Source organism: Nuphar pumila, chromosome 8 (genome assembly GCF_984573655.1).
Source record: "Nuphar pumila chromosome 8, dmNupPumi1.hap1.1, whole genome shotgun sequence".
Classification (NCBI taxonomy): Eukaryota; Viridiplantae; Streptophyta; class Magnoliopsida; order Nymphaeales; family Nymphaeaceae; genus Nuphar; species Nuphar pumila.
In genome coordinates this window covers 19,263,610-19,284,648 of record NC_143256.1, presented here as the reverse complement: position 1 = coordinate 19,284,648, position 21,039 = coordinate 19,263,610, and the positions used below count along the sequence as shown (strand labels likewise).

Below are 21,039 nucleotides of genomic sequence, written 5' to 3'. Positions count from 1 at the left end.
AAACATTTCTAGACACATATAGTTTATTATTTTTGAAGTCAAAACATCTATAACCTTTCTGGTTTTCAGCATATCCTAAAAAGGCACAGGGAATCACACGAGGAGAAAGTTTATCATTTTTGTCAGTAAATATGAAACATTTGCACAGTTTTACATTTTAACAGAGCAGTCATCTGGAATTGCCACAAGCACTTCTTGTGACAATGTAGAAGTGATATAGGCAACCAACGCCTGATCTCACTTCATCCAGGATACATACTCAGGATTTCTAACATAGGTAATAGAAAGATCTTTCTCACCATTCTTTTCTTCTTGTGGTATGAATTCTGGAGGAACAGGAACAGAACCATCCAGATGTCCAGAAAGGTCCTGACTTCTTATGAATGGTATGATTTGTTGCTTCCAAGTTAGGAAATTGGAATTGTTCAGTTTCTCAGACACGAGTTGGCTGAGAAAGTTTGAGGAAAGACCAGACTGAGAATGAGGGAATGAGTCCATATTCTTTTGAAGCCAAAAACAAGAAGGAATAAGATCCAACCAAGAGAAGGAATAAAAAATAAGAAATGGCCTTACGACAAAGACCCAACCACAATTGAATTCTAGTATAATTCAGAACATAAATTTTAATATCAGAGAAGTCTAAAGACCAGACTAGTTTTTTTTTTTTAACTGATGAACACGAGGCAGAAAAACAGGACTGCACAGTAAAGAATCTGTTCTGAATAAAATTCAATCAGTAATAGGTACGTTATTTTGAAAATAATGTGTTTTCCTTTTAGAATAATGAGAAAACAGGCAAAACAGAGATGAAAATGAATTCGAAGATGAAATTATTTTAATCAAGATAGATCTGGGCGTGCAGATCACAATCTGATCTGACGTCAATATGCAAATGAGTTTGGAGTGATCCTTTTCAACTCTTGTAATCACACATAGATCAAAAAAATTGATCTTGCTTGATTATTTTGCTTATGGATGGGTAAGATCACGTGCAGCAATGTGAAAGAAGTAGTAGATATGACAGAAGAACAACAGGGAATGAAAGAAGGAGGAAATATGCCAACGTGACCAAATTTCAGTTTTGGATTTTGGAAATAAGAGAAACACGTTGGCTTAAATAAAAAAGGGGAATCAAAAGGAGGTACTTGAAGAATTCAATAAGCAGATTAATGATGTATTTCAAAAGAGCAAAAAGAAAGAGGAGAGTACGAAGAAAAGATTTCAGTCCAGACTGCAGATTTAAATACAAGAGAAATCGATAGGAAAAATGAGAAAACAGGTACCTTAGAAGGAGACAAATCAGTCATAGAAGGAACCGATCTTTAATATTGAACCTGCTGCTCTGATACCATGATAGAAATCATGGTTTCCTTTCTTCATCTACAAGCAACAACATAGCATGGGGAGAGAGAACGAGGCTGCAGCAAAAATCCCTAATCAGGGTATTCATTTTTGCTTCTCTGATTAAATACACACAGATACAATAGCTAGGGTACGAAAATACCCATTACATGTTATGATAAAATTATAGCATGTCATTAATGAAACATTAATGAGCATGTGTTTAAAATGAAAGGAATTGGGTCTGGATCCTGAGATCCAGACTTTATACTAAATGACAGTATCTTTTCACGCCTAACCCGTTTATTAAACGGGTCGGGTTTGTGTTAGGGGTATGCCAACCCAGCTGACCCGTTTAATAAACGGGTTAGGCGGGCGGGTCAACCTGCCAATCCGTTTACCCGACCCAACCCGTTTATAAACGGGTTGGCGGGTCGTGTCGGGTTACCCGTTTAATAAACGGGTCGGGTTCGTGTTTGCCACAGCCGACCCGTTTAATAAACGGGTCGGGTTGAGGTATGCTGACCAGCCAACCCGCCGGGTCGACCTGCCAACCCGACCCGATTGCCACCCCTAATTGAGATAGGCAACAATGCTCCATCTTGAGGTGTTGCAAAGATATCTATCGAATTGATTTATGAAGTCAAGCCTTGAACTCTCTTGGAGAATTTGCAATTCTGTTCAGAAAATTTGAAGTGCTAAACATCTTGAATGCAACTCTTTCTTATTAAAGTGGCAAGTCACCAATATATGGTTGCTTCTTTTCATAGATATTATTTATCACCATAAAGCTTCCTAGAAGTTTCACCTGAATCTCTGCCTTTTGTAATATTGCTTTTACATGAATTCTTTTCAAATGGCCCAAAAGACATGGCTTTATAATTTGGCTTCAACATTTAAGCTTATGATCATTTGTCTCTTTTCTATTCAATGGTACGGAATTCACTCTCAAAGAAAATAAAACCAGAGGCGGTTCTTTTATGCACATACATGCAAGTCATCTATTTTGTACTTCAAAGGAATTGGCATAAGATTCCTTTTTGATGAGTAGCCTTCAATTTTTTGAATATTCATGGCCCATCTCAGTATCATTTCATTGTGCATGAATTGATTAATCAGGCTAATCGGATAACAGATATGTTAGTTAATTCACAAGGCTCCAAACTGACTAATAACAGTATCTTCCAACATATTCTCTCTAAAAGATAAATATACTCTTTGTTGTTCTTGTAACTTCAATCTCTAAGAGGTACGTAAATGAGACCAATTTCTTGATGTCAAATTCTTGAATTAGAAACTTAAATAGCCTTTGAAATTCTATATAATATTCCATTGAAATAGTTTGACCAAAATATGCAAGTAATATCATTTTCAATACTCCTTGAGAAGAAATAAAAAATGAATTGAGATTTGTTCACGCCCATGCTTGAAATGAGCAGTACTACATCTTTTAAGCAAGTAATTCAACTTTATGTTCATGTGGTGAAGACGAAGAATAGAGAAGAGATAACAGGAGGTACCACAGGGCTGTAAAGTGCCTCATATGGTGGGTGATGTCGCAGTCAACTCTCTTGTATGTTATGTCTAACTTTAGGTTAACCTAATTACACATATACCTTTTGAAAGGTACACCTTGCCATGTAATGATATAATATGACGAGCAGTGCTTCATTGGCCTAATCATAGCACTATGGATATTGTTTTGTTCTGACATTGTTACCGTGCCAGTTGTAATTTTGACATATAAAATGTCATGAGCAGAAATTCTCTTGATCCAATGTTCACAGCATAAGGAATTGATTTGTATGTGACAGTTGACACTATTTCTTATTCATTATGTAAGTTGTACAAGTGGAATTTGATTTTCGCACGTGCATGGTATAGTCAACCTCTCTCACGCTCTCTATAAACAGGCAACTAACTACAATTTGTATTCATACATGTGCATATATGTATTGGATAAACTGGGAGCTATGTCACATAGGTACGGGTGCAGATGCGGGGGCGGCGATGCGGCACTTTAAAAGAACTTGGGTGTGGGGGTGCGGGAGGGTATATATATATATTTTAACACCACCCCTTTACCCTTTCTCGTGGTACCCCATTCTCAAGCCCCATCCCTCTTTACCCCTTCTCGAGGTACCCCCTTATTTTTTTAATTGGGGGGGGAGGGGGGTGCTCGAGGTACCCTTACCCATTATCAAGCCCTGTCCCTTTTTTTAATGGACAAAGTTAACCAAGTCCATTTTGGACAATGATAACCTTGGGTGCGGGTTGACCGAATTGGGTGCCACACCCGCGTCGCGTCGACGTGGGTGCAGAGGCCTCTTTGGTGAGTCCCTGTGACATAGACTGGGAGCATGTCTGTGCTCGCTAGTATGTCTAATGGCAATAACATGTGAAAGATTTCCAAAGGCTATTCGGTTGGAGATTTTCTCCTCGTTTTTAAGTTATATTGTCCTAGTCCAATTTGATGATTTTATCAGGTGTTCTCCAAATATTTGGTCCTCTTCTTTGATGTTCGGATAGTAAATATCAGGGATAGTCCATATATTCTTGTCTGGAAAGCTTTCCAGCCAATTATAAAAGTTCAATACACGGTAGTATTGCTCACCAAGTCTGATGAATAGCATATTCCTTTAATAAGGAACAATTTCTTAATCTACCTGTCAAATTCCAATTGATGATATCCTGCTGTGGGGCTTATATTTTGCTGACTGTACAACAACTGTAGCTATGTACAATATGTTCAACTTGCTTTTGCTACAAGAGATGATCCTTTTCCCAAAATTTTACAGGTAAGGAGAATTTCGCTGCATGCTGATCAGTGTGGTGATGAAGAACAAATTGATATTGGTGCACAACCAAAGGACTTAAATATTGCACTTGATAAGCCCGAGCTGGCATTGCTTTCAACTGATTCAGGAGTAATCATGCTTCGTGGATCCAAACTGTTGTCAACTCTGAATCTTGGGTTTGCTGTGACGGCATCTGCAATTTCACCTGATGGAAGTGAGGCCATTGTTGGTGGCCAAGATGGGAAACTCCACGTCTATTCTGTCAATGGGGACACTCTCACTGAAGAGTCAGTCCTTGAGAAGCATCGTGGTGCTATTAACGTCATTCGTTTCTCCCCAGATGCCTCTATGTTTATTTCTGGTGATCTCAATTGAGAAGCTGTTGTATGGGACCATGTCACTCGAGAGGTACCATCTCTCTCTCTCTCTCTCTCTCTCTCTCTATATATATATATATATATATGTGTGTGTGTGTGTGTGTGTGTGTGTGTGTGTGTGTGTATCAATCCTTGAACACACGCACACACACATAACAAAAAGAAAACAAGAATTGGTGTATGTATAGAGTCTACAGACAGTATGCGAGGGAGATACACATTATAACACTTTGCAAACCATGTAAATCCTTTTTTTTGTCTAAGAGAAATAATTTAAGCCAGGGGATAAGAAATCTTTCAACAAGCTTACAGAATAGATCAAATTAAGATTCTTAACCACCAGTCCTATTCCGACCAATCCAAGCTAAATCCCCATCTGGCCATTTTATTGGCACAATCCAAAGCTTGTTTGAACAACCACTGAAATGCTGGATAAAACCAAAACAAATGCTCAATTGTTTCGTTCTCATCGAAACAGAAGTAGCAAGTACTTGCAAGCTGGAAACTTTTGTCTTTCAATTTGCACTGGTTATTAACCTTATCAAGTGCTAAGAGCCACACAAATATCTTGGCTGTAGGAGGGATGGAAACCCTGGACGGTGTCATTTGGAAAGTGGTCTACATCTTTACAGCCAAAAGCATGGCTAAATGAAGCTATAGAGAACATAACACATCCGTCACATTTCCATATAAGGAATCTGTCACATCCTTTGCCGCTTTGGTATACTGCACAATATCGTGTCAGACAATGGCAGTCATTTCAAGAATGAGAGAATGAGGACATTTTGCTTAAAGTTCAGAATCCATCATCATTTCTCCGCTCTTTATTATCCTCAAGGGAATGGTCAAGCAGAGGCCACCAGTAAGATTCTTATTAGAATCTTGGAGCGAACTTTGGAAACATGTCGTGACTGGCATGAGAAGATCCATGATGCATTTTGAGCATACAAAACTACCATTCGAACTCCAACTAATGCTACTCCGTCAGAACTTGTCTACGGAACTGAAGTAGTACTGCCTCTACAAGTTCAGAAACCTGCTCTAAAATTTGCATCACTTCTAGAATTACCTCTTGATCAGTATCAGCAACAACGGCTAGTACAGCTTGATTTGCTTGATGAAAGAAGACTCAAAGCAGCAGAGCACACTCAATCATATCATCAGAGGATAGCCAGACAATATGCAAAATTTGTCATTGAAAGAAAATCCTGAGTCAATGATCTAGTGTTCAGATTAACGACCTATTTCAAGCACCGTCTGGGTGGCAAATGGTCGCCGAATTGGGAAGGTCCCTATGTTGTTGAGGAAGCATTACTCTGCAATTCATATCTGCTCATCAATGCCGATGGTGTGAAATTATTAGACCCCATCAATGATTAACATTTGAAAATTTTCTATACTTAAATCCTCTATTCCATCCTTTGTAATTCCTCAATATATTTTCCTCAATAATGGTCAAATCCTTCTTTCCCAGTTACACTGGGGCATTATTTTAAAATTTGTCTTCAAAACATTATGTATGCAGGCAGGATCAAACAAATCTCTCATTTTGCATACATGTGCATTCATTTACATCATTTTGCATACATTTGCATTCATTTACATTTACATGCATTCATTTGCATCCATTTACATTCATTTGCATCAAATTCATTTCCCCTTCAGGTTAAGGGATAAACCTGAACTTCCCCTTCAGGTTAAGGGATAAATCCTGAGACCGCGACAGTTGTCCAAGTCGTCGTGAGGGTGAAGACTGAAAATCTTCTATCAAAATCAATTAGTAAATTCTCAAAAATCCAGTGTTCGTGCTGGAAAGATTTTCAAAATCCAGGGTTCGTGTTGGTAAAAATTTTCTAAATCCAGTGTTCGTGCTGGTAAATTTTCAAAAATCCAGTGTTCATGCTGGTAAGATTTTCAAAATCCAAGGTTCGTGCTGGTAAAAATTTTCTAAATCCAGTGTTCGTGCTGGTAAATTTTCAAAAATCCAGTATTCGTGATGGTAAGATTTTCAAAATCCAAGGTTCGTGCTCGTAAATTCTTCTAAATCCAGTGCTTGTATTGGTAATCTCTCAAAATCCAGTGCTCGTACTGGTAATCTTCCAAAACCCAGTATTCGTACTGGTAATCTTTCAAAACATAATGCTTGTACTGGTATATTTTCAAAATCCAGTGCTCGTACTGGTACCCTTTAAAAATCTAACACTCGTGTTGGTGTCTTGCCCATTGGTCGCGTTATTCGATCTCTTAGGTGCAGTCTTCACGCTGACCTTTCATCAGAATTCAAGTTCAATATTAATTATGTCAATTTCGACCTTCGAGTCATCCAATTTCTATCCCCGTTCAGGATAAGGGGATAATCCTGAAACCGTTCATAGAAGCAATCCAAGTCTATATAATAGTCCTTGTTCTTCATTGAACGGATAGTGTTCCAAGTGAACTGATAGTCGTTCTTCATTGAACTGATAGTGTTCCAAATGAACTAATGTCGTTCGTAGGCTGAATACCTATCGAACCCATGTCGTTCCTAGTGAACCAATGTCGTTCTTAATTGAACCAATGTCGTTCGTAGGCTGAATACCTATCGAACCCATGTCGTTCCTAGTGAACCAATGTCGTTCTTAATTGAACCAATGTCGTTCGTAGGCTGAATACCTATCGAACCCATGTCGTTCCTAGTGAACCAATGTCGTTCTTAATTGAACCAATGTCGTTCGTAGGCTGAATACCTATCGAACCCATGTCGTTCCTAGTGAACCAATGTCGTTCTTAATTGAACCAATGTCGTTCGTAGGCTGAATACCTATCGAACCCATGTCGTTCCTAGTGAACCAATGTCGTTCTCAATTGAACCAATGTTGTTCGTAGGCTGAATACCTATCGAACCCATGTCGTTCCTAGTGAATCAATGTCGTTCTTAATTGAACCAATGTCGTTCGTAGGCTGAATACCTATCGAACCCATGTCGTTCCTAGTGAACCAATGTCGTTCTCAATTGAACCAATGTTGTTCGTAGGCTGAATACCTATCGAACCCATGTCGTTCCTAGTGAACCAATGTCGTTCTCAATTGAACCAATGTTGTTCGTAGGCTGAATACCTATCGAACCCATGTTGTTCCTAGTGAACCAATGTCGTTCTCAATTGAACCAATGTCGTTCGTAGGCTGAATACCTATCGAACCCATGTCGTTCGTAGTGAACCAATGTCGTTCTTAATTGAACCAATGTCGTTCTTAGGCTGAATCCCTATCGAACCCATGACGTTCCTAGTGAACCAATGTCGTTCTCAATTGAACCAATGTCGTTCTTAGGCTGAATCCCTATTGAACCCAGGTCGAACCCCTGCGAAACCAATGCCGTTCTCAATAGAACCAATGTCGTTCTTAGGAGGAATCCCTATAGAACCCATGTCATTCTCAGTAAACCAATTCACAATTTTGACCTTTTTAGCCAATCAATTTCCAATTTCCAATTATCAATTTCCAATTTCCAATTTCCAATTTCCAATTTCCAATTTCCAATTTCCAATTTCAAATATCAAATTTCAAAATTCCAATTTCCAAAATTTGACCCTTTTGGTCATCCAATACCAATTCCAATAAATTTCTCTTGCGAGAGACCCTTTTTATAGGGAGAGTTCGAGGGAGCTCGTTCTTTTCGCATGCTATCCTTTGTTCACCTAGCCCCTTTTCAGGGAGAGTTTGAAGGGACTCGTGTCTATGTGAACCGTTTGCAAAACAAATTTCCAATTCCATACAAGGAACCCTTAATTCAGGGAGAGCTTCGACGGAAGCTCGGTTTCCTTGTGACCGCAATTTCAAACTAGGCCATTTCATCATGAAGGACCCTCTTTTCAGAGAGAGTGTGATGGACTCGTTCCTTCATGATCAATTCACCGACCTCATCATTACCGGCCCCCTTTCCATAAGAGAAGCCTAATGTTAGGAAGTTTTAACGAAAGCTTAATTTCTCTTTGAAAGTTCGTTTTGCAAACACCTCCTCTTCAAGGAAGAGAGGAGTAATTCCTATTTCCAATTTCTGAATCTTCTCCTTTGGGGAAAGGAGAAGAAAATTTTTGTCATGGGTGCGTTGCGTTGTGCTTCAGATGCTCGCTCTCACCAAGGATTTCAAGAACATTTTGCCAATTTGTCATTAAATATTTGTTGATTTCAAAATTTTTATTGTATAAAAACATTACTTCAGAATACCTTCAGTATTACTTTCGAAAGGACAAAGCTTTCGCGAAGAAGGATTCAAAATTCAAATTCTTTCTATTGGCCAACCAAAAGGATGAAGAATAAATCCCCGATATGGCCAGCAAAGGAAATTCAATATTGTTGCAAAGCCATAAGTGATCGGTATTGATCGCAGTCAATGGCACATTTTTAAAGATCATTCTTGGAAAATAAAGCAGTCGAAATATCCTGGGTGATACAGAAAAATCCATTCAATCCCTATATCTCCTCAATCACCTAAAGCTGCAATTAAATATCTGCAAAAGGGATCTCTCAACTGTCGTCAAGATGAAGGCGAATTAGGCGAGTAGACCCCCGGGGCCAAAGAAGATTTGAATCATCTCCAAGATGACGGAGTTTGTGACGGATCCTTCCAGAGAAAGTTCAGAGCACCGTTAAGATGAAGGCGACTGCGATGGGCCTCCCGACAAACCCTAAAGGATATTTAATTTCTGCTATCATCAAGCGATTTCCAACCAAAGAGCCAATAACCGTCAATATAATCCCTGAGAGAAAAGAAGGATCGGAACATCTCTGAGATGAAGGAGTTTGTGACGTACCCTTCTAAAAAAAAAAAAGAGAGAGAAAAGTCAAGACATCTCCAAAATGAAGGATGATGTAATCTCCAAAAACCCAAGAGAGCTCTAATTCTGCCAAAAAAAAAATAGTAGGCAGAAAGATCGTCATGAGAAAGAATTCCAGGATATCAGACTGCCAAATCTGCCAAAGAATCCTCTTTAAATTTTGTGAAATTCTATTATCAATATTCTTTCACAAATTGCTTTCACAATATCAAGAATACTCTCTTTTCTGCTCATATCAGGGAAATTGATAGCTTCCTTGAAAGAAAGCCAATTGCAAGCAATTTGAATTCGAATCTTGATTTTACGAAGTTAAGCCCAATCAGAGATAATACTTCAGGAAGAAAAGAGGGAATATTTTCAAAGCAATGTGCATCACTTTCAATTATTTCGAATCAACAATAATTTTCAACATTTTGACAATATTTTCTAGCTATCCTGGCGTGAAGCGAGAGCTTGAGGTTCATCTTTGGCGCATCCTGACATCAGTTGTTATCCCTTTTAAGGACTTGATAATGGGAGTTTTCAAGATTCCTTCCCTTCTGTTGGTATAATCTGAGCGCATGGGCTCTCGGATTCGCACACTTCCCTGTGTCCCCACTGTCCCACCATAGACAGTCCAATTTCGGCTTGAGGTTAAGCCACCAATCATTTTCTCGCAAAAGGTCACCAATTTCATCCTTTTGCAAAACCCCTATCGGATTCATTGTGCGGAAATCCAAAGGTTCCATCATGGTTTCTTCCTTCGAGGAATCCATTTCATTTTCTGCCCAATCAGGATAAGGGTACAAACCTGAGCCTCCTTTGATGAGGTATTTCATTTTCTGCCCAATCAGGATAAGGGTACAAACCTGAGCCTCCTTTGATGAGGTATTTCATTTTCTGCCCAATCAGGATAAGGGTACAAACCTGAGCCTCCTTTGATGAGGTATTTCATTTTCTGCCCAATCAGGATAAGGGTACAAACCTGAGCCTCCTTTGATGAGGTATTTCATTTTCTGCCCAATCAGGATAAGGGTATAAACCTGAGCCTCCTTTGATGAGGTATTTCATTTTCCGTCCAATCAGGATAAGGGTGCAAACCTGAGCCTCCTTTGATGAGGTATTTCATTTCCCGCCCAATCAGGATAAGGGTACAAACATGAGCCTCATTCTGATGAGGTATCTCATTTCCCGGTCACGTTAAGGGTACAAACCTGAGCCTCATTTTGATGAGGTATTTCATTTCCCGGTCAGGTTAAGGGTTAAACCTGAGCTTCATTTTTACACGAGGTATTTCCCGTACCATCCAGGTTAAGGGCAAAAACCTGAATCTCACTTCTTTTGAAGTAAATTTTTCCACTCTATTCTCCATTTCATATGTACCATTTTCATCAGGGCTAATATTTTCATATCCAGTCAGATCCTTCAAACTGGGGCATTTTTATAGCCAAAATATGGTGTGTTTTTCTTTGCCACTAAGCTCGTCTTCAAGCCGGCTTAGTAGCAAAGAGGGGCATCTGTAAACACCCCAAATTTTCCTCACTCATTCTCAAACAATCCTCCTCAAGCAATGCCAACCCTGTCAGGTCAGTGTAGGAGTCAAACCCCGAGTCAGTTTCAGAAAATCACCATTTTACCCAATTTCATTAGGAAAATTACCATTTTACCCCTAGGTCATCCCGGACCCCAGTCAGTCGGAGTCAACCAAGCTCATTGGTCAGTTCAAGACAGTTAGAATATCAGTCATCTCAAGCTCATCTGAGCTCATAATGAATAAACCATTTTCATTTCTGACCATTCCTGCCAAAATGGGATCATTTCTTCAAAAATGAGCTCATTTCTCACTCGAATCCAAGCCAATTGTCTCCAAGTCAGTCATTCCCAGTCAGTCATGTTCCCCAGAGTCTAACTTGAGCTCACCAGAAGTTCAAGTGCTCCAATTTCAGTTCAAAACCATTTTCAAGTGTCTAGGAGCCCATTTTAGTCCATTTCAGCTCTTTCAGCTGAAATTGAGCCGAGTTCAGTCAGTTGAGTTAGTGTTTGAGACTTGATTTTAGTTCATCTCAGTATTACTGACCTTTGTTTTAGCTCAAACCCAGTTCAGGTTCGTAATTCACTTCATTCCAATGACCATTCCATACCATTTCTCTAAAAATGGCAGCTTTTCTTGAAAATTCAGTTGGAAAGGTCAGTTGAGTCAGTGTCTGTTGAGTTCATTTGAGTTCTGAAACTCTAAAACCCAGCTCAATCCAGTTCATTTCAGTTGAATCCAGCTCAAACCCTAATTTTCAGCGTTACTCTAGCTTGGCAGAGCTCGAAAATCATTTCTTCAACCATTTTTGCAAATTTTGTCAATTTTAACACTTTTTGAACTGGTACAAGTGTCAATCGGGGTCTAACATCCAAAATTCTTCATTCAGGGTTAGCATTTTGCATAGCATTTCATGTCATTTCTCATCATTTGATATCATTTCTCAGCATTTCATAACATTTCATCACATTTCATTTCATTTTCGAAGTCCAGAACTCCAGCTTTATAAATTTCAATCCAGATTGAGTTTTAAAAGTTTTCAGAAATCAATTTCAAACCTCAGGTTTCCAAAATTGACATTTTCACCCCAGGAGTCTAAATTTGGAAATATTTTCTCAAGAAAAATAATCTGGATTTCTTTCAAAATCAAATTTTCAAATTTTACACTGGATTTGCTTCGCAATGAGCTATTAAACTTCAAAATCTGAGCTCGTTTCAAAAACTGCCAAAAATAGCTCATTTCGTTTTGAAAGCATTTTCTCGAGAAAAACAATCTGGATTTCTTTCAAAATTACATTTTTAAATTCTACTCTGGATTTGCTTCGCAACGGGGTATTGAACTTCAAAATCCGAGCTCGTTTAAAAAAACTGCCAAAAATAGCTCGTTTCGTCTAGAAACTTTCTGAAAAGACTATTTTACCCCTCTAATCTTCAAAATGAATTTCAAAATTGAAATTTGGACCCGCTCTGAGATGGCCCATTCATTTGCGCTTCTATTTTATTAAAAAAAAAAAAAGATGCTTCTTTTTATTTGTTTATTTTTGTTTTTATTGATTTTTATTTATTTTTATTTTAGAGAGGTGGGACCCACGAGGTGGTCGCCCAAACCTCCAGCCACTCTATTTCTCTATTTTTTTTCTCTCCTCCTCTCCTTTCCCTTTCCTCCTTCCTTTCTTTCCTTCTTTCTTTCTTTTCTTTCTTTCTTCTTCCTTTTTCTTTTCTTTCTTTCTTTCTTTATTTCCTCCTTTCTTTCCTTTCTCTCCACTCATGTATGGGATTTTCCAGCTTCCTTCTCTTCTTCTTTCCCTCTCCTTTCTTCTCCTTTCCTTTCCTTTTCCTTCTTCCCCTCTGCTTTCCTTTTCCTTCCCTTCCTTCTTTCCCCTTTCTTCCTTACTCCCTTTCTATTTCCCCCAAAGCTAAGGCTGCAGCTAAAGGAGGATAGCCATTCACGTAAACCACTTCACCCTAATGCTTCCAGCCTCTTATTCTACTATCATTAAACCTAGAAACTTAGGAAAGATTTCATTTTTTTCTAAGTTCAATACAAAAGAAAAGGGAACGGCTGGGCAAAAGAAAAAAAAAAGAAAATCTCACGTCTCTCTCTCTCTCTCTCTCTCTCTTGGCTCTCCATTGCAGCTTGGGATCACCTCCTTGGCAGCTTCATCTGCCATCTCCTCCATGCCCAGCGGCTGCACCACAGGGCCTCCCTTTGCACAGCAGCAGCCGCTTCTCTCCCCAGTCGTTCAAGCTCCAGCCCCATCGTTGCAGCCCATTCAAGTACAGCCACCATTACATCTTTGCAGCCACTCCTTGGTCCAGCCAGCAGCATCAATCAGCTCCAACTATAATAGGCTTCAACCAACACCGGTTGCTGCCCATCTCCTCAGCTTTCCCCATTGGCGGCAGCAAATCAAATCACTGCTTCAACCCTCACTGCAGCAACTCCTCTTTTCAACTCTCTTTGGCACTAACGTGCCAGTCTATGTTGCAGCCCTCACCCAGCCTCCATATTCCATTGACAGCAACCCCTTTCGAGTAGCATCCACCTTCGGCAGCTTCAAGCCTTGCAACCATCACAAAATCAGCATCTTCAGCCTTCCTACGGCCTTGAGGTATCCCCATTTTCAAACTTGAAAGAGCTCCTTCCATTGTAGCCGATCCAAGGTGAGTCTATACTTCCCTCTATGCCACGGTGATTTTCCTTAAGAAAAACATCATTTTTTTTTTTAAATCTAATATGACATCCAGTTTAACATTGGATTTATATGATTGGAAAAATTTATTTCTTTCATGAACAAAGCCATGCAAGTGAAGTGATCCATCCGATGAATGGATCGGATCCTTCACTTTGATGGCTAACATTGAGCATAGGTTGTATATCCCCGGTCACCTTCATTTGTTGTCATTTCTCAGAATTAGTTTTATATAGATCATATGTATTAAATGTTGCATTTAGTTTGGTTTTATTGTATCACATTTACCTTATTCGTTTAGTTTAGTTTCATTAAAATTCTATTCAGAATTGTAGGTTTTTGATTCATGCGCCTAGTCCGATTGATATTTTATGTGCGAATATACATTGATAAATTCTGGGGTTTTTATATCAAATATCCTTACATATTCCCAATTCTATATCAAATATTTGATTCAATTCGGGTTTCGGAACCCATCCAAATCGGTAAAACTCTAAATCGGGTTTTCTGTCTCTCTGAGATTTCAATTTCTGCTTTAGCAGAAAAGAACCTCCGACACCACCCTCATGGAAAATTCAAATCGTCCTCCCAAAAATCACAGTAGATTTATGATTGAATCTACTAATGATCTGGAAATTTTGAGGTTTTTCCAGTCAGTTTTGACCTCTGTAAAAAATCGGATTTCTCAGACCCCTGGGAAAATCTCGATTTTCTTTTGTCAGGATATAGACAGATCTTAATGCACCGACTCCTCCAAATCTGTAGTCTGTCTGCAAAAACTTTCAACATGAAAGTTGTTCCTAACATGATTTTCTGTCATTTCCCGAAATTTGGGAATTTTTGGATCTGTTTCATTATTTTTCCCGGATTTTCTCTTTCTGTCTAACAGATTCCAATGTCCAGAAATTCCAGAGATTTAGGTCTCTGATAATAGTGTGGTTTTTTCCAAACCGTAACCCGAATCCCAATAGTATCAAAAGATAAAATCTTCCTATGTTTGTCAGCGACATTTTACCACAATTTCAGCCATTTTCCCATCTGTATGTCATTTTTACCATATTTTCTACCAAAACCTATCTGTTTCCTTCATTTACTAGAGTCGCCGGATTCCGATCCGACTTGCCGGAGTGGTACAGCTCCGACCATAGGTCAAAACCAGAAGGTGTCAAAGAAACAAATCCTTGTCTTACTGTCCTCTGTCATCCCATAAAATTTGGGAAATTTTTATGGAAGTTTGATATCCTAAATCTCCTTTAGAATCAATATTTTAGGCAAAAATCATAAAATTTAGGGTTTTTATTTGAATTTTCATATTCAAAAGTACAAAAAAATTATATTTTCGAGCTCCATTCTGTTTTTAGGGTTTTTTTAGGTGTTCATGCCAAATTTGGTTTAATTCCAAGTTCATTTGCTCTATGTGTTAGTTTATCTTTAAATTCAGAAGCGAAAATCAAGCGAAAATCAGGTTAAATTCGATATTTTATGATATTTTCGCCATTTTAGGGTTTTTATCATGTACATAAGCATGTAGAATCGTATTAGGGTTAATTTTAATCTCCTTTGCATTTCATATTTTACAATTTTGCAAAATTTATTTCAGAAAACCCTGGTTTCAAGGCCATAGTCTTGTTATCGGGGGTATTTTGGTCATTTTGACCTAAATTTCGAAATTTCAATTTCTAATTCTCCAAAATTTCATGCATATCATCATATTTCATCATATTATGTTTGATTTATTTCATTTGATTTTCAAATTTCCAAAATTTACAAAAATTCTTTCAAAAAACCCTGATTTCAAGGTTATCAGGGGTATTTTGGTCATTTTGACCCCAATTTCGAATTTTCAAGTTTATTTTCAAAATTTATTCATTATTTCTCATGTTTATATCAAAGGGGGTATGATTATGGGTTTATATCTGAATAATGTCCGACAATTTCCCATATTTTCGGATAAATTCAGAAAAACCTACATTTTTGTGCTAACCTTGTTTTCTAGTTTTGCAGGAACATTCAAGAAGAAGACTTAGATTTTATTTTTTTTATTTTTAATTCAATGTAATCTCAAATGTAATAATTTGGAATAAGAGTTGCATTTCTGCTTAGAATAGGACTGCATTGCATATAGTTTAATTTATGCAAATTTTAATATGTGATGTATGATTCATGCATATTTATTTCAAATTCACTATGGTTTACACGAATGGCACGTGCACAAGCTCTTATGGAGTTTATAAACTCAGTGGGATTCGTATTTATGGCCATAGTCAGAATACGAAGAAAACCAAGATTTATGATCTTTATATCAGCCACATTCAGCCTACACTCTTAGGCTAACTTCAAAAATGCACTGCATTTCTCAAAACTTTAAAGGGATTTCTCAATTCCTCAATGAAATTCCCTTTTCAAATTCATATTCATTCATTCATATTATTCAAATTGCATTATTCTCAAATTCATTTTCCAATTTCAATTTCAGAAAATTCAGCTTTCTCAAGAATTTCCAAGTCTTTCTCAGGATCTAATTTTCTCAAAATCCTAAGTTTTGAAAAGAGATTTCAAAGCATTTCCCAAGTTCAAACCAAGATTTTCCAATGTTTTAAAATTCTCAGATTTCAAAGTCTCAAGTTTTCAAAAAGATCGATTTTCTCAGATTTCTCTGTTTCTTGAGAATCCATTTGTCATTTCAAAAGTCATTTTCCAATGAATTTCTTAGATTTCTTAAGAATTCTCAAATCCATTTTCTCAGAAAAGCAATTCCAAATTTCAAAATCGATTTTCCAAAGTTCAAATTTTCCTAAGAATTCATTTTCAATCCAATTTTTGATTTTCAATGAACTTCAATGATTTTCCCAGGAATCCCAATTTCAAGTACTTTTTCAATCAATTTTCAAGCATATTTCAATCTTCCAAAGCAAACATCATATTTTCTCAAACTTGCATTATTTTCAAAATTTCATAGCACAAGCCTGATTCTTTGTGCATTCTAGGAAAAATAGAGCATAATTTAGATATTTGAGTCGAGTTAAAGCACATAATTGGTCCTTGGTTTAATTACCCCTGGTAAAGGCGCCAGGAACGGTTGAACCTCGTACCGACAGGCGGATCCCATTCTACGGAATTTTCCCGCAAATTTTCAAAACGGAGGCAAGTAAATTTTTAAAATCATTTTCAAAACTTTGGTCGAGTTTGACTCGCGAAATTCGTTTCTCTCTCGCAAGGGAGGGGAACAATTTTGCGATGATAACAAGCTGTTGTATGGGACCATGTCACTCGAGAGGTACCATCTCTCTCTCTCTCTCTCTCTCTCTCTCTCTCTCTCTATATATATATATATATATATATATATATATATATATATATATATGTGTGTGTGTGTGTGTGTGTGTGTGTGTGTGTGTGTGTGTGTGTGTGTGTGTGTGTGTGTGTATCAATCCTTGAACACAAGCACACACACATAACAAAAAGAAAACAAGAATTGGTGTATGTACAGAGTCTACAGACAGTATGCGAGGGAGATGCACATTATAACACTTTGCAAACCATGTAAATCCTTTTTTTTTTGTCTAAGAGAAATAATTTAAGCCAGGGGATAAGAAATCTTTCAACAAGCTTACAGAATAGATCAAATTAAGATTCTTAACCACCAGTCCTATTCCGACCAATCCAAGCTAAATCCCCATCTGGCCATTTTATTGGCACAATCCAAAGCTTGTTTGAACAACCACTGAAATGCTGGATAAAACCAAAACAAATGCTCAATTGTTTCGTTCTCATCGAAACAGAAGTAGCAAGTACTTGCAAGCTGGAAACTTTTGTCTTTCAATTTGCACTGGTTATTAACCTTATCAAGTGCTAAGAGCCACACAAATATCTTGGCTGTAGGAGAGGGATGGAAACCCTGGACGGTGTCATTTGGAAAGTGGTCTACATCTTTACAGCCAAAAGCATGGCTAAATGAAGCTATAGAGAACATAACACATCCGTCACATTTCCATATAAGGAATTCTCGCTGTCAGAAATTTTCCATGGGCCTAAAAATCCAATAGCCATAACCAAAACCAATCTTCTACCTCTTGCTCCTTGAAATTCCTTCTGAATTCAGTGAACTAACTAGCTCTTCCTTTCCAACATTCACTTACAAGTATGTTGTTATCTCTGTTTATGTGAAAAAATGGTGGATATCTTTCAGCAAGAGTTACATCTCTGGACCATAAGTCAGTCTGGAACCTCAGCTTGACCCCTTTGCAAGCTTGATTTGAACCATAAACTTAATTACCAATTCAATCACCCCCCTTTGCAAGGTCGTACTCCCTTGAAGATTTGATTATTTGGTTCCAGCCAACCACACCACCAGCTGAGATAGAGCTACCATTTCCACGTACCAATCCATTTATCCCCTTCACCCAAGCCTATGGGACCAAAAAACAAGTTAGATTCCAGATTTGTTCAAAGCTAACAGTCAGATCTGCCTATGATTCCAGTAAGTGTTTTAAAATTTAACATTCAAAACAAAGAAATCTTCTGAAAAATATTAAATCCATAGAGAAGAAAGAGGTTAGAAGATTAGAGGAAAAAGCATGAAGATGAGATTAATAGATCACTTCGTCATGGCTGCTCTAATTCTGTGTCAATTTTTGTCATTTCAATTTGACTCAATGAAATAGGAAAGAGAAAATGAATATTCCAACTACAACAGGTTGATGTCCCAACTCATTAATCACATGGGATGATCTCTCATAATAGATTAATCCTCACTAGGATTGAGTTAATTTTTTTTTATTAGTCAAGCTAGGTTTGCCTGAATATGGCCCGGTTGAGATAGTGTGACTCCAACTGGTACTACAAATCAATTACCCGAGCCATTGATGACAATGATACAATACTAATGCATGTTACGTAAAGCAAAAATAAAAACACATATTGAAGAAATGCCACGTATCCTTACATCTTGTCCTTAAGAGTTAATTAAACAGAAAGATGAGCATTGTCAGGGATAGAATGGGCATGTTACAAGCTGTCTGAAATTACAGAACACAAAAAATTTGACATGAAGCAAGTTGAAGGAACTGGGAAAAGGAGGAGCCCAGTAAAGATTGGAGATCAGCAATAAGCAGGAATATTACTATTGGGGACCATAAGTTTAGCATTAAGCAACAATGGGATTACAAAGCAAATTGTGGTGCATAAGACAAATACCAGTTTTGATAATAATGGTGTACTTTGCTATTAATTGCATGTTCTGGATTTTCATGAGAAGGTGACAAAGCAATCAAGACCTAGAATGAATTGATTCGGCGCAATATCCCTGTTATGAAAAATGTAGTAGACATTCATTCTATTGTATGTCAATGGCATTCTAGATCCAAAAACCTTGAAAATTCTTAAGCATTTATGGCCTTGTGTGCGGTATTATAATTACCCTTGTTTTCCTAGACTACAAAATGCCTATGTCACACGGACTCGGCTAGGGAGGTGCCGCACCCGAGTCGACACGCCCCGACACGGGTGCGGCTTCGGACTCGGCCCGGACTCGGTCAACGCCGAGTCGGACTCGGTCAACGAGTCCAGGCCGCGTCCGTCCACATTTTGGACTCGGTCAACTTTGATCGAGTCCAAAAATGTCCATTTTAAGACAAAAAACAAAAAAAAAACAATTTTTATATATCTTTTTTTTTAATATATAACCAGACTGTGCAATGCATGCAGTTGCACAGTCACAGACTGTGCAACTGCAACTGCACAGTCATTGCACACAGTCTGTGTGACTGTGCACAGTCTGTGTGACTGTGCACAGTCTGCACAGTCACAGACTGCATTGCACAGACTGTGTGCACAGTCTGTGTGACTGTTTCACAAGTCACAACTTATGTAAAAATATGTATAAAACACGATAAAAGGTAACCCAACCATTTGAGATAGCTAAATAAATGCTTTTCCAGTTTAAAAAAATACTAGTTTCACAAGTATTAGAAAAGCTAGCTTAAGAACTACCATAAAGAAATGGGAATGCCAAATTGAAACTTTCGAAAAAATTAAGGTCATAGTTTTGGCTACTTAATTTTAATTGTTTACTAGAATTATATATATATATAGCCGAGTCCCCGTGTCCAAAATTTTTGAAATTGCGCCGCACCCGTGTCGCACCCGCACCCATGTGACATAGCAAAATGCCATGGTTCAATTTATCAGGCACAATGTAAATCCTATATGGTTTTTTAATTTTCTTTTTGTTTCCTAAATTCTTTTTACACACATTAAAGTAGTGGAAGGCTGTCATGCTTCATCCATGTTTTTTTTTTCTTTATTTTTGATAGATTTTGTCACTATATTTAAGTTGTTCATACTTCTAACTTTTTGGTTCCCATTTGCATAGTCCATCTCTCTTTCTTCCTTTCCCTTCCGCATTAATCCTTTTTAGAAATGTAATGTTAATTACCAAGGTTTGATTTTTAACTTCCTGAACATTTGTCTCACTAACCAGTTGACTATCTTCTGCAGGTTAAGCTTAAGAACATGTTGTACCATACTGCTCGTATAAATTGTGTGGCTTGGTCTCCTGATAGCACAATGGTTGCTACGGGATCTCTAGACACAAGCATAATTATATATGAAGTTGATAAGCCAGCTTCAAGTCGTATAACCATAAAGGGTGCTCACTTGGGAGGTGTTTATGGATTAGTTTTCAATGATGATTGCACTGTTGTAAGCTCTGGTGAAGATGCATGCATTCGTGTGTGGAGATTAGTGCAGCAGTAACGGGATCGTAACTGCAATTGATGGTTGATTTGGTTTTGGAAGCAAGTTGTGTGGCCTTACATTTCTTGCTCTGTGCAGTCTTCGTCAAAAGAATTCTCTGTTTTGTTTGTAGGAAAACCCTTTCCAGTTTGTCTTTGATTGAAGACTAGAAGAACATAGCAGAATGGCTCGTGTTTTGATATGATTTTGCTGATGTGAGTTTTTCGCCTTTTTTGGGTTATATTGGGTGTTTTTTTTCCTTCTCCTTTTGTCGGTCTGATCAGCCATGCATACACCTAAATATTTTCCATGATCATATTTGTGTATGCAATGTTCATTGCTGGAATTGTGATGAAATAATAGAATGCTTAATCCCTTGGCCTATTCGCACTCTCTTCTTTGTTCAAGCATGGATATTGCTTTCTTTTCGGGGGGGGATGAAAGAGACACTCTTTCGTAGGAAAGAGAACTTTTACTAAGGGAGGTGAAACAAACATCTCCATGGAAAACATGTGGTGGTGTTTACATAATAAAGGCAAACAAGCATCTTTCCTGTTAAAATGGGTTCACACCACTGTTGTCTGTATCGGAATCGGACTTTTATCGTTTGGCCCAATGATTCAGGTGAATCCTCCAATATCCATTCTCAAGTGAATTATTCTGAATTGGCCAAAAAATAATTAAAAAATATTGTGTCAATCAGAACGTGACACATGTTAAAGCCATTAAAATAATATAAAAAATTAATTTTAATCTATTTTTTACATT

At 37.8% G+C, this 21,039-nt stretch overlaps 1 pseudogene; it reads left to right on the top strand.

Moving 5' to 3' along the window:
* Window positions 1-20,523, top strand: part of LOC149829721 (actin-interacting protein 1-2-like) — a 129,208-nt pseudogene extending 108,685 nt beyond the window's left edge.
* Window positions 20,524-21,039: the final 516 nt, after the last annotated feature.